Genomic DNA, 12,119 nt, shown 5'->3' with positions numbered 1-12,119 from the left:
ATCCGGGTTGGGCCGTGATGACTCTAGTGCTCAACGATTGTAAGGAACAGACCTTTAAAAACAACTAGGTGACCTTCAATCGGATCGTCTTTGAGAAAAGGCCCAGGTGCCACCCTGAGGATGACTCTTAGTTCAGTATTGGATCCAACGGGGCTTATAGCCTGAGAAATGTGTGGCAGATTATTTGTTTTTATTGGTACCCAGAAAATTATTGGTGTTCATTTCATAATCTGTTTTAAGTGAAAAATGTCGTTTATCATGTTCTTGCGAGACATGAGTATTTCAAGTGTTGAATTGTGGAACCTTCTTTTTGAAACAGATTGTATTTACCAAACTGTATGCCAATCTAGTTTCTGTGATATATATCTTATTTTGGAATTGAACCCTGTTTTCAAAACTGTATTTACTATCCATGTTGCTACTCACTGAGCTATCAGCTGACTTAGTTGTTTACCATTTCCAGGTGTTAGAAGGACTTAGAGTGAACTCATGGCGTAGCGGGGACTCAATTGCATGGACCTCTAGGGCATTCCTTTAGTTTAGAGTGTTATGTCAAGTTTGTGCATATTTATATTTATTCTTATCGAAGTTCATTTAGGATTATTTTTGATATGTGGGTTGTTTATATCCCATAAGTTTGGATGGCTTTTGATTACGGTTGATTTTGCCGTTCATAATTGTGGCATGTCTGGATTGAGTTTTGGTTATTTATTATTGGACTATTGTTCAGTTGTTCAATGTGATTGGATTCGTGTTTAGGCTTACGTGTGCCTTGGGCTAAGTCCCTGTGGGCCACGGCCGGTCATGCCCGGATTTGGGGTGTGACAATCACCATCTTCAAAGCTCAAAAACAGATCTATATGAGTCATCATCATCATCTTCAAAGCTCAAAAATAGATTTGTTTCATCATCCTTGAGATTTGTGTTTATATATACTTTTCGAAATCAGATATGAGAAATATATATATATATATATATATATGCTTATATATATATACATATGAATATGATTTTTTCAGATCTTTTTTTTTTTTTTTCCTTTTCTTTTAAAGATTTGAGTTCAAATTTGGTAAAGGATAATCTCCGTGTGTGTACAATAATCATCCAGATCCTCCTCTCTTTTTTTTATTTTTTATTTTTTATTGGTAGTTGTTGTTGATGATGATGTGTAGCAGTTGTTGTTGTTGGTGATGATAAAACTTATTGTAGATCCATATATTTGTTTTGAACAGACAACAGGTGGTGTTTCCGCGAGGAAAGACCGACTAGAATTGTTGATTTTGAACAAATAGATAATAGGAAGGGATATAGTTTTCAATATAGATTTTTTTATTGTTGTTAGATTTTCAACAAATAGATTTGTTATTGTTGTTGAACAGATAATAAAATTGGAATAAATAGATTTAAACAGATAAATGCAAAAATTCAATAGATAATAAAATTTGGACATATAAAGGGAAAAAAAATTAAACAGATAGTCAAAAAATTTGAACAAATATATATATATATATATATATTGAACAGATAGGGGAAAATTTTTTAAACAAATAGATATAAATTTGAACAGATAATTAAAAAATTTGAACAGATAAAAAAAATTTAAAGAGATAGATATAAATTTGAACAGTTAGTCAAAAAAAAGTCAAACAGATAAAAAAAGTGAAGGGAAAAATTGAAAACAAAATGTTCTTAAAACCAATAAAAGGATTTCTCACTAAACTAGGGTGATTCTACTTACACCACTACTTTATCTAATTACACCATCTATATGAGATTTTTTTTGGGTGATTCTACTTACACCACTATTTAACCTCTTTACACCCTCCATCTCATTACACCATTAAAAAAAATGTAATTCTCATTACACCTCTAATATATTACCAAAACTAACCTTAAATTAACTATTTCATCTCTCTACACCACTAATTTTGGTAACACAGTGCTGAACAATTTACATTATTCCGGTGTTATGCTATCGAAAAAAATAGATCCCCCAGCATCTTGTTGCTATACATTTACAGAGCCACTTTCTTAAAAACAATGATTTTTTAATTTGTGGTGGGCATGTTCAGTAATATAACGCTAATTAATTTGAATTACTCCAGTGCTATGTTACCAGACAATATTTTTTTCTCAGCATTATGTTGCCGTCCAATTGGATGATAACAATAAATTAATTTGAGTCATTTGTGAAATGCCTGTTCAATGATACATTGTTATACAAATGTGATTACTCTAGTGTCATGTTGCCAAACTACAATAGAATTGTTTAGGCCTCCGTTGCTATACATTGAAAGATTTATTTTTTCCTTGAAGCATCCATAAAAAAAAAAAAAAATTCATAAATCAAATACACATCCATAAAATCATACATAAAAAATATCCATAAAATATGTTATTGTTTGCATCTATCAATTAAACATGTTATCACAATTTGTTTGGGTAATTTGTACGTAATTTTTCCTCCCTTAATAGAAATAGACATCCACACTTTTTAGAACTTGTCAACCTCAATCGTTTCCCATTGATCTTTTTGTTGTCTCTATAGTAACCACTTCTTTCACAAGCAAGTGTAAGTCTTGGTTTTCTGCCATTGCCTCTTGCATCTGATGTCTTTATAACAATGACAAATCTAGTCTTCTTCCCAACATCAGAAATCCATTTAATTAATGCTTCATGACTACTACAAATCTAAAGATAATAAATACATTTATATGTCAAATTATTAATAAAACTCAATACAAATTAAAAATAAGAAAAAATCATATTCATAAGAAAAAACTTAACAAACCTCATCTGTAATGAATTCATGACTAGAATCCACTAATATTGTAGTACTTGCGTTGTTATAATGAGTATAAGTATAATCCTTCCAGGCAAAAATATAAAAAAGTGAAACTGAAAATACATGGTAATGAGAAGTTGAACAAATTAAAAAAATTCGGTTTGGGGTTACCGAAAATTTATCTTTTATTTGATAGTTGGTTACCAGACTTATATTTTTTGTTCGGCAATGTGATGCCAGACTATTTTATTTTGTTCGATTTCGAACCACCAAACGAAAGTTGAACACCAATCTAAAAAAACGAAACAAAAACCTACTAAATAAATAAAAAAACTCACCATTTCTCTTTTTTGATGGTTCTTCACCATTGTTTCTTCATCCATTGCTTTCTTTAATGATCAAAACACTATGATTCTCACTTTTTGAAAAGAGATGTGTAAGAGAAAAGAAAAATTAAGAAAGGAAAAAGAGGAGTGGGGATTGAAGAACAAGTGGTGTAAGGAGATAACAAAATATATTTAATTTTAGTGTTTTGTCCTTAAAGGTAATTTCATACACGGATAAAATTGGGAAAAAAAAAATACACTCATATGGAGGATGTAAAGAGGTTAAATAGTGGTATAAGTAGAATCACTCTTTTTTTTTTTCCTTCCAATTTTGTCCATGTGTGAAATTACTTTTAAGGACAAAACATTAAAATTAAATATATTTTATTATCTCCTTACACTCCTTGGGTCTTCACTCTCTACTCCTCTTTTTCCTTTCTCAACTTTTCTTTTCTCTTACACATCTCTTTTTAAAAAGTGAGAATCATAGTGTTTTGATCATCAAAGAAAGCAATGGATGAAGAAACGGTGGTGAAGAACCATAAAAAAAGTGAAATGGTGAGTATTTTTATTTGTTTGGTAGGTTTTTGTTTCAATTTTCTGGGCTGGTCTTTGACTTTTGTTCGGTGTTTCGAAATCGAACAAAATAACATAGCCCGACATCACAATGCCGAACAAAAAATATAACTCTAGTAGCTGCCGAATAAAAGATGCATTTTCGGTAATATAAGGCCGGATTTTTTAAATTTTTTCGACTACTCATTACCATGTATTTTTAGTTTTTTTTTTTTTTATATTTTTTATTTTTTTTCTTGGAAGGATTATACTTATACTCATTGCAACAATGCAAGTACTACATTATTAGTGCACTCTAGTCATGAATTCATTACAGACTTTTACGAATACAAATTTTTTTATTTTTAATTTGTATTGATTTTATTAATAATTTGACGTATAAATATATTTATTATGTTTAGATTTTTAGTACTCGTTAAGCATAAATTAAATGGGCTTCTGACGTTGGGAAGAAGACTAGATTTGTTATTGTTATAAAGACATCAAATGCGAGAGGTAATGATAGAAAACCAAGACTTACCCTTGCTTCTAAAAGAAGTGGTTACTATAGAGACAATAGGAAGATCAAGAGGGAACGATTGAGGTTGATAGGTTCTAAAAAGTGTGGATGTCCATTTCTATTAAGGGGGGAAAAATTACATACAAATGCTGAGTGGATGTTGCATGTCTTATGTGGAGTGCACAATCATCCATTTGTTGAACATCTTGAAGTGCACTCATTTGTGAAGCTCGAATAATCAGCTTAGGGTATGATGAGATATCACCCCTTATTTATAAATGAAGATTAGGGTTTACAAACAAGACAATTACAAGATGATCCCTGAGGGCATAACAATGATTACAGACCCTAGTGCCTTTCGGCTAATAAAATACTAAGTGACTTTCGGTGATTATAATATGCTAACACTCCCCCTCAAGCTGGTGCGAAGATATCTCTCATGCCCAGCTTGCCTAATATGTCATGAAACGGTTTATTCCCAATTCCCTTGGTGAGAATGTCAGCAAGTTGTTCACCAGACTGAACAAAAGGAGTACAAATGGTACCACTAGTGAGTTTCTCCTTAATGAAGTGGCGATCAATCTCAACATGTTTTGTCCTGTCATGTTGAACTAGATAGTGAGCAATGTTGATGGCGGCCTTATTATCACAATATAACCGCATGGAGTCCGTCTGAGCAATACCTAGATCACTCAACAATAATTTGATCCATAAAAGTTCACACACACCTTGTGCCATAGCTCTAAACTCAGCTTCTGCACTTGACCTGGCAACCACATTTTGTTTCTTACTCCTCTAAGTAACTAGGTTGCCGCCGACAAATGTGCAATACCCTGAAGTTGATCTCTTATCAGTTATTGACCCAGCCCAGTCAGCATCTGTATAGGCTTCTACACGAAGATGATCATACTTTGAAAAATACAGACCCTTACCAGGAGCAGACTTCAAATACCTCAAGATTCTCATGACAGCCTCAAAGTGAATCTGATGAGGAGCATGCATAAACTGACTAACTACACTGACAGCAACAGCAATATCAGGACGGGAGTGAGATAGGTAAATGAGCTTACCCACTAATCGTTGATAGCTCCCCCTATCCACAACTTCTCCTCCTTCATCATCTCCCAATTTTTGATTGGGTTCCAGTAGGGTGGCACATGCCTTGCAGCCAAGCATCCCAGTTTCCTTCAACAGGTCAAGCACATATTTTCTCTGTGAGATAAATATCTGTTAAAATTGATGTATATTATTGATTGATGTATTGATTGTTGTATATATTACAAATGGTGAGTGGCTCATTATATAGGAGAGGGTGAGTGTAGTAGGTGAGGAGTAGATGAGGAGTAGGTGGTGGTAGGTGATGGTAAATTGGTGGTAGGTGATGGTAAATTTTAACAGCCCCCCGCAAACTCAAGGAGGATAGAAACTAACCAACTTGAGTTTGGAGAGAGTAACAAAACAAGAAAATACATAAAAATAAAAGAGGATAGGAGACACTGTATGGTCGTGTCAGACCATTGGTGAAGACACTGGATGGTGGTGTCCTAACGTTGTAGAGGACACTGTATGGGGGTGTCATAACGTTGTAGAGGACACTGGATGGCGGTGTCAGACCGATGTAGAAGACAGTTTATGGGGTCATGTCGGACCGTTGTAGCAGACACTGTGTGATCGTGTTAGACCGATGTAGAAGACAGTTTATGGGGTCATGTCGGACCGATGTAGAAGACAGTTTACGGGGTCATGTCGGACCGTTGTAACAGACACTGTTGTGACAGTTTACGGAGTCTTGCTGGACCCTTGTAGAAACTAACCGGAATCAATGTCGGGACAGTTTACAGAGTCTTGTTGGACCCTTTGAAGGAGCGAACCGGAATCAATGTCGGGACAGTTTACTGAGTCTTGTCGGACCCTTGAAGGAGCTAACCGGAATCAATGTCGGGACAGTTTACAGAGTCTTGTCGGACCCCTAAAAAGTCGCACCCTCAAAAGGTGTGCCCAATCCATAAAAAGGCGTTCCATCAAAAGGCGTGCCATCAAAAGGTGCGCCAGACACGCGGCGATGCACGTGATCGACAGAACGCGTGTCGGCCTCTTTGTCATGGTCTTTATAAACCGAAGCGGAGGCTGAGGCTTGGAAGCAGAGACAAAAAACCTGCTAGAAAAACTCTGAAAAACTCTTCATTTTCTGAGAGAGATTTCTGAGAGAGATACTCTGTAACACTCTGTTTTCTGAGAGAGATTCCTGAGAGAGACACTCTGTAACACTCTGTTGTCCAGAAAATGGCTTCATCTTCCCGTGGTCTGCTCACTCTCTTTCTAGACCTTAACGAGTCCACAAGAGAAATAACTGGTGCGGTGGCCAGTGAACCTCAACCAAACACCTCTGTGTTTGCTCCGTTGAACTTTCCGATGCGGTCGGTGGAGCAAAAAATGGCGGTGCAAACTGATATTGAGGCCAATCAGTATACTCTGAAGTCATGCGTGGAAACCATGACTGCGGTCACAAATTTGTCGCACCGGCTGCAGAGCAGGACAAATGAGGTGCAACAGTTAAACTCCCAGCTGGCTCTGCTCCAACGCATGTATAAGGATGCGCGAGCAGAGATAAGTGTGCTAAAGGCAGAAAACAAGGAGCTGAAGCGGAAGGCCACCGTGATGTTCCGATTCGGAGGTCCTCCATATGCTGCAGTGGAGGAGTATGGAGGAGTGAACGTGCTCGGCGGCGTAGGAAACACGGAGGCAGCACCGTCAAGGGCCACCCAGGACGGAGGCAAGAAGAAGAGACCGGCGGCAGAGTAGATAAGAAAAACAAATCCCGCCTGTGGATGTGTTTGTTTGTTGTTGTTGTTGTTGTTGTTTTTTTTTTTTTTTTGTGTAAAAGTGTAATCAGGGTTGATCCCTGAGATGAATAAAATATGGTTGGTTGGGCAAATTTGTAAAATGGGTGCAATGGGGTTTGGTATTTTTTTTTTATTTTTATTTTTATTTTTTTTTTGTTTTAATAAGAATAATAATAATAATAATAATAATAATAATAATAATAATAATAATAATAAAAGGAAAGTGGGTGGAACCAGCACATGGTGTTGATTGTAGGGTGCATGATGGTAATATAGAAAAATAAAAGAAAAGTGTGAAATGGTGTGGGCAAAAGGTGCTGTTAAAAAAACAAATAAATAAAGAAAGTGAAAGGAGATAAGGACAGCATGATTGCTGAAATGGGCGGTGCTTTTTTTTTTTTTTTTTTTTTTGGTACGAAAGAAGAAAGATAAAATAAAATAAATAAAAGGGATAGTGTGATGCGTAATAATGAGTCTGTGGTGTGGTGTGGATGGATGTCTCTGAAAATGGGTGTGTATGGCCCTCTCCCTCCCTAACCCGAGAGAGAGAGAGAGTGAGGGGGAATTGGGAGAAATCGGAAGAGAGTAAAGAGGACCAATAGGCACGATTGTTTGGAGTCGAGCCTGAGCCATGGCTTGCCACTCCCGCTCCAGTGAAGGAGGCTCACCGGACCGGCGTGTAGGTCACGACAACTACCTCTCAAGTTATCTCCGCCCAAGCCGTGTTGATTCCACCGGTGCTCGATGGCCGCCACGTGTCCAGCGAAGACTAGCAGGAACGGCGGGAGCGAGCCGAGCTCGTAGATCCGACCACTCTTCTGGATCTGCATCCACCTCTCGATCCGCTTCGTGTACCCGAACCGCCTCCACTTCTCCAGATCCATCACCATCACTCCAGTGTTGAAGTAGCAAGGGCTCTGGCCGGCGAACGTGCCGGAAAACCGATTGTCAGACCAAAAACTCGCCGTAATACTTGCTGAAGTTGGCGTGACAGTACTCCGGAGCTCCGATGGTCTTACCTCCCAAGCTTGTACTCCAGAGCTTTCAGATATCGTCGACGACTACGAGATCAGAGTCAGTATATAACTCTGCGAACACAGGTCTCGAGTAGATCGGCTAAGTAATTCCTTGCGTAATAGGTTGATAGAGATGACAGCGGAATAGGTTGAGGTCCGGCGGGCGGGTTGCCGCCCGCCGGTGAAGCGAAAATACTAGGTTCTAAACCCGCTCTGATACCATGTTAAAATTGATGTATATTATTGATTGATGTATTGATTGTTGTATATATTACAAATGGTGAGTGGCTCATTATATAGGAGAGGGTGAGTGTAGTAGGTGAGGAGTAGGTGAGGAGTAGGTGGTGGTAGGTGATGGTAAATTGGTGGTAGGTGATGGTAAATTTTAACAATATCCCATCCTTAGAGCGAGCAACTTCAATTCCCAGAAAATACTTCAAGCTTCCCAAGTCTTTGATTTCAAACTCTTTGGCTAAGTATTTCTTCAACAGAGGTATTTCCCCACTATCATTGCCTGTAAGAACTATGTCATCTACATAAACAATAAGTGTTGTAGTCTTACCGCATGAGGAATGTTTCACAAACAATGTGTGATCTGCCTGACTTTGTTTGAAACCATATTTAAACATAGCCCGAGTGAATCTTTCAAACCAAGCCCTTGGAGACTGTTTGAGACCATATAATGACTTCCGAAGTTTGCATACTTTCCCTTCTGTTTGATGATCCTCAAAACCCGGAGGAATGTCCATATATACTTCTTCTTCGAGGTCACCATGGACAAAAGCATTCTTGACATCAAACTGATAAAGCGGCCAATCTAGATTAGCTGCTAGAGAGAGAAGTACTCTGACTGAATTCATTTTAGCCACGGGTGCGAAGGTCTCCTGATAATCAATGCCATATGTCTGAGTAAACCCTTTTGCCACAAGTCTTGCCTTGTAACGCTCAATAGACCCATCTGCTTTGTGTTTCACAGTATATACCCATTTACAGCCCACAGGTCGTTTGCCCGTAGGTAACTCAGTCAATTCCCAAGTGCCATTCTTCCTAAGTGCTTTCATTTCCTCAATCATGGCTAGTTTCCACTCAGAGATAGCAAGAGCATCCTGAAAATGGTTAGGAATGCTAACAGAGGAAATATTGGACACAAACGCTCTATATGAGGATGACAAATGAGAGTATGATACAAACTGGGAGATAGGATGTTGAGTACAAGATCTCACACCCTTCCTTTTGGCAATAGGAACATCAAGATCAATGGACTCACGAGATTCAAAGTTACCTAGATTCTCATCAGAAGCAGGAGATGGCAGTGGAGTAGCAGAAACGGTCCCTTGTATCCAGTTAACTTGTTTTCTGTCGATGTCTCGGACATAAACATGCCCATCCTTATTCTGGATGACAGTGGGTTCTATAGTTCCAGTAGAAGAGGGGGGTGCAAGAACAACTGGTTCGACCATAGGAGGCACAGGACTCACTTCTACCATAGGAGACACAGGACTCACTTCACACCAAGGCTCCCCCAGAAATAAGGACGGTGACACCGGAGAGGACAAGAAATAGGACTGGGACTCAAAGAAAGTGACATCCATGGACACAAACCACTTACGAGAAGAAGGGTGGTAACATTTATACCCCTTTTGAGTAGGAGAATAACCAAGGAAAACACACTTGAGGGAGCGAGGGTCCAACTTACCACGAGAGGGAGAGTGATTATGGACAAAACAGACACAACCAAATATTTTGGGAGGAATAGAAAACAAGGACTGAGAACCGAGGAGGACGTGAAGCGGAGCCTGTTTGTCCAAGACCTGGGTAGGGAGACGATTAATAAGATGGGCAGCGGTGAGAACAGCGTCGCCCCAATAGGGTTGAGGCACGTTCATAAAAAAACACATGCACCGAGCCATGTCAAGAAGATGCCGATTCTTGCGTTCGGCCACCCCATTTTGTTGAGGGGTATTGGTGCAAGAGGTCTGATGGATAATGCCATGAGTAGAGAAATATTGTCCTAACCCAGAATCTATGTATTCCCCGCCATTATCAGAACGAAATATTTTGATAGTGACCCCAAACTGAGTACAAATCATCTTATGAAAAGTGCGAAACACAGAAAAAACTTCACTCTTATCTTTCATGAGATACACCCAAGTAGCACGAGAAAAATCATCAATAAATGTAACAAACCAGCGATGACCTTTCACAGACAGAACACGAGAGGGACCCCAAACATCAGAATGTATTAATGAAAAAGGAACTAAGCTTTTATTCAAACTGGGAGCAAAAGAAGCTCTATGTTGTTTTCCAAGTTGACAAGACTCACAAAGAAAGTCAGACACATGATGATTTGCGAAACTAGAAGGAAATAAATGCTTAAGTAAATGAAATGAGGGATGCCCAAGACGCCGATGCCACAACCATACATCAGCGGGGGTAGTAGAAGACGTGGTGGAAGAATAAGCAAGTTTGTCCGGTTGATCTAGGAAGTAGAGACCATTTTCTGCACTACCACTGCCAATCGTCCTCCCCGTGACAAGGTCCTGAAAAAGACAATGATCAGGAAAAAACGTCACACAACAATTCAAATCCTGGGTAAGACGACTTAAGGATAACAGATTAACAGAAAACTTGGGAACATGGAGAACAGAAGATAGATGCATGGTAGGAGTGACTTGGACTAAACCTTTTCCAGAAATGGAAGAAACAGTTCCATCGGCAATCCTAACTTTGTCCTGACCTGAAGAGGGCTTATAGGCAGAGAAAAGATCAGTGGAGCCAGACATATGATCTGAGGCACCAGAATCAATAATCCAAGGCAAAGATGTATGACACAGGAAAGCACAAGGAACAGATGCTAAGTTACCTGAGCGGGCAAAGGACGAGGAAGCGGTACTGAGAGTAGTAGAAGATCGGCGGTCCAACAATTGGCGCAAAGCATCCTCCAGCTCAGTATCAGAAGCTTGGGTAACAGAAGTAGAATTAGAATCAAGGGTATCAACGGCACTAGTCTGATGAGCCCGGGAATAGGAACCACGTCCTCGAGAGTGGCCTGACCGACCTCCTCGAGAACCTGACCGATCACCTCGACCCCCAGATGGAGTCCCATGAAGCTTCCAACATGTCTCACGAGTATGCCGCGGCTTCTTGCAATAATCACAGAATACAGACTCCTTAGCAGCAGACGGAGGAGGCAGGCTGAGGCCATCTCGAGGAGTAGACAGTAATGCGGAACGGTCAGTAGAGACAGGGGACATCATAGCTGACCGACGACTCTCCTCATTTTGTACATAGGCAAATGCCTCATGTAGTGAAGGAAGGGTGTCCATACTCAGAACTCGACCCCTAACTGGATCATACTCCATATTTAGGCCGACCAAAAATTTAAAGACCCGTTCCCGAGCAATGAACTTCTTGTACCCGACAGAATCAGTAGGGCAAACGGGCTTATAGTCTTCCAGGTGGTCAAGGCGTTTCCAGCCGTTGGTGAGGAAAGTGAAGTACTGAAGAACAGTCTGCTCCCCCTGAAGTGTGCTCTCAATAGAGCGACGCAACTCAAAGGCCTGTGAAAAATTTCCTTTGCGGGAATAGGTAACAGCCACAGCCTCCCAAATGTCCTGGGCAGTCTCCATAGACAAGTAGCCCTCACCAAGTTCTGGAACCATCGAATGGATAAGCCAACTCATAATCAAAGAGTTGGTAATCTCCCATTGGTCATAACCTGAGTCAGTGGTACTAGGTGCCTGTATCCTGCCATCAACATACCCCATTTTTCCTCTGTTTTTCAAAAACAAAGTCAAACTTTGAGACCATGCTAGGTAGTTCTGACCATTAAATAGAGAGGTGGTGATTTTCAGACTAGGGTTGGGATTCTCAGTCATGGTAGTAGGTAGAATGAGACTCTCACTCTTTGGTGTTTGAGACGAAGAGGACACACTAGTGGAATCTGTCATGGATACAATACTACCAAACCCACAACAAACTAGTAGAAATCACAAACCCGGAAGGTGGTAGTGAGATAACAGGCACAATGACCACTATAAAGACATAACAAAAATTAAGAAATGATTTTTTTTT

At 39.5% G+C, this 12,119-nt stretch overlaps 1 pseudogene; it reads right to left on the bottom strand.

Moving 5' to 3' along the window:
- Window positions 1–7,195: 7,195 nt before the first annotated feature.
- LOC145807880 (putative galacturonosyltransferase-like 7 pseudogene) lies at window positions 7,196–8,612 on the bottom strand (annotated as a pseudogene).
- Window positions 8,613–12,119: the final 3,507 nt, after the last annotated feature.

The sequence above is a fragment of the Camellia sinensis genome, chromosome 14 (assembly GCF_055761805.1).
Source record: "Camellia sinensis isolate YWXY chromosome 14, ASM5576180v1, whole genome shotgun sequence".
Classification (NCBI taxonomy): Eukaryota; Viridiplantae; Streptophyta; class Magnoliopsida; order Ericales; family Theaceae; genus Camellia; species Camellia sinensis.
The sequence above is the reverse complement of the archived record's forward strand: the minus strand, read 5'-3'. Positions and strand labels throughout refer to the sequence as shown.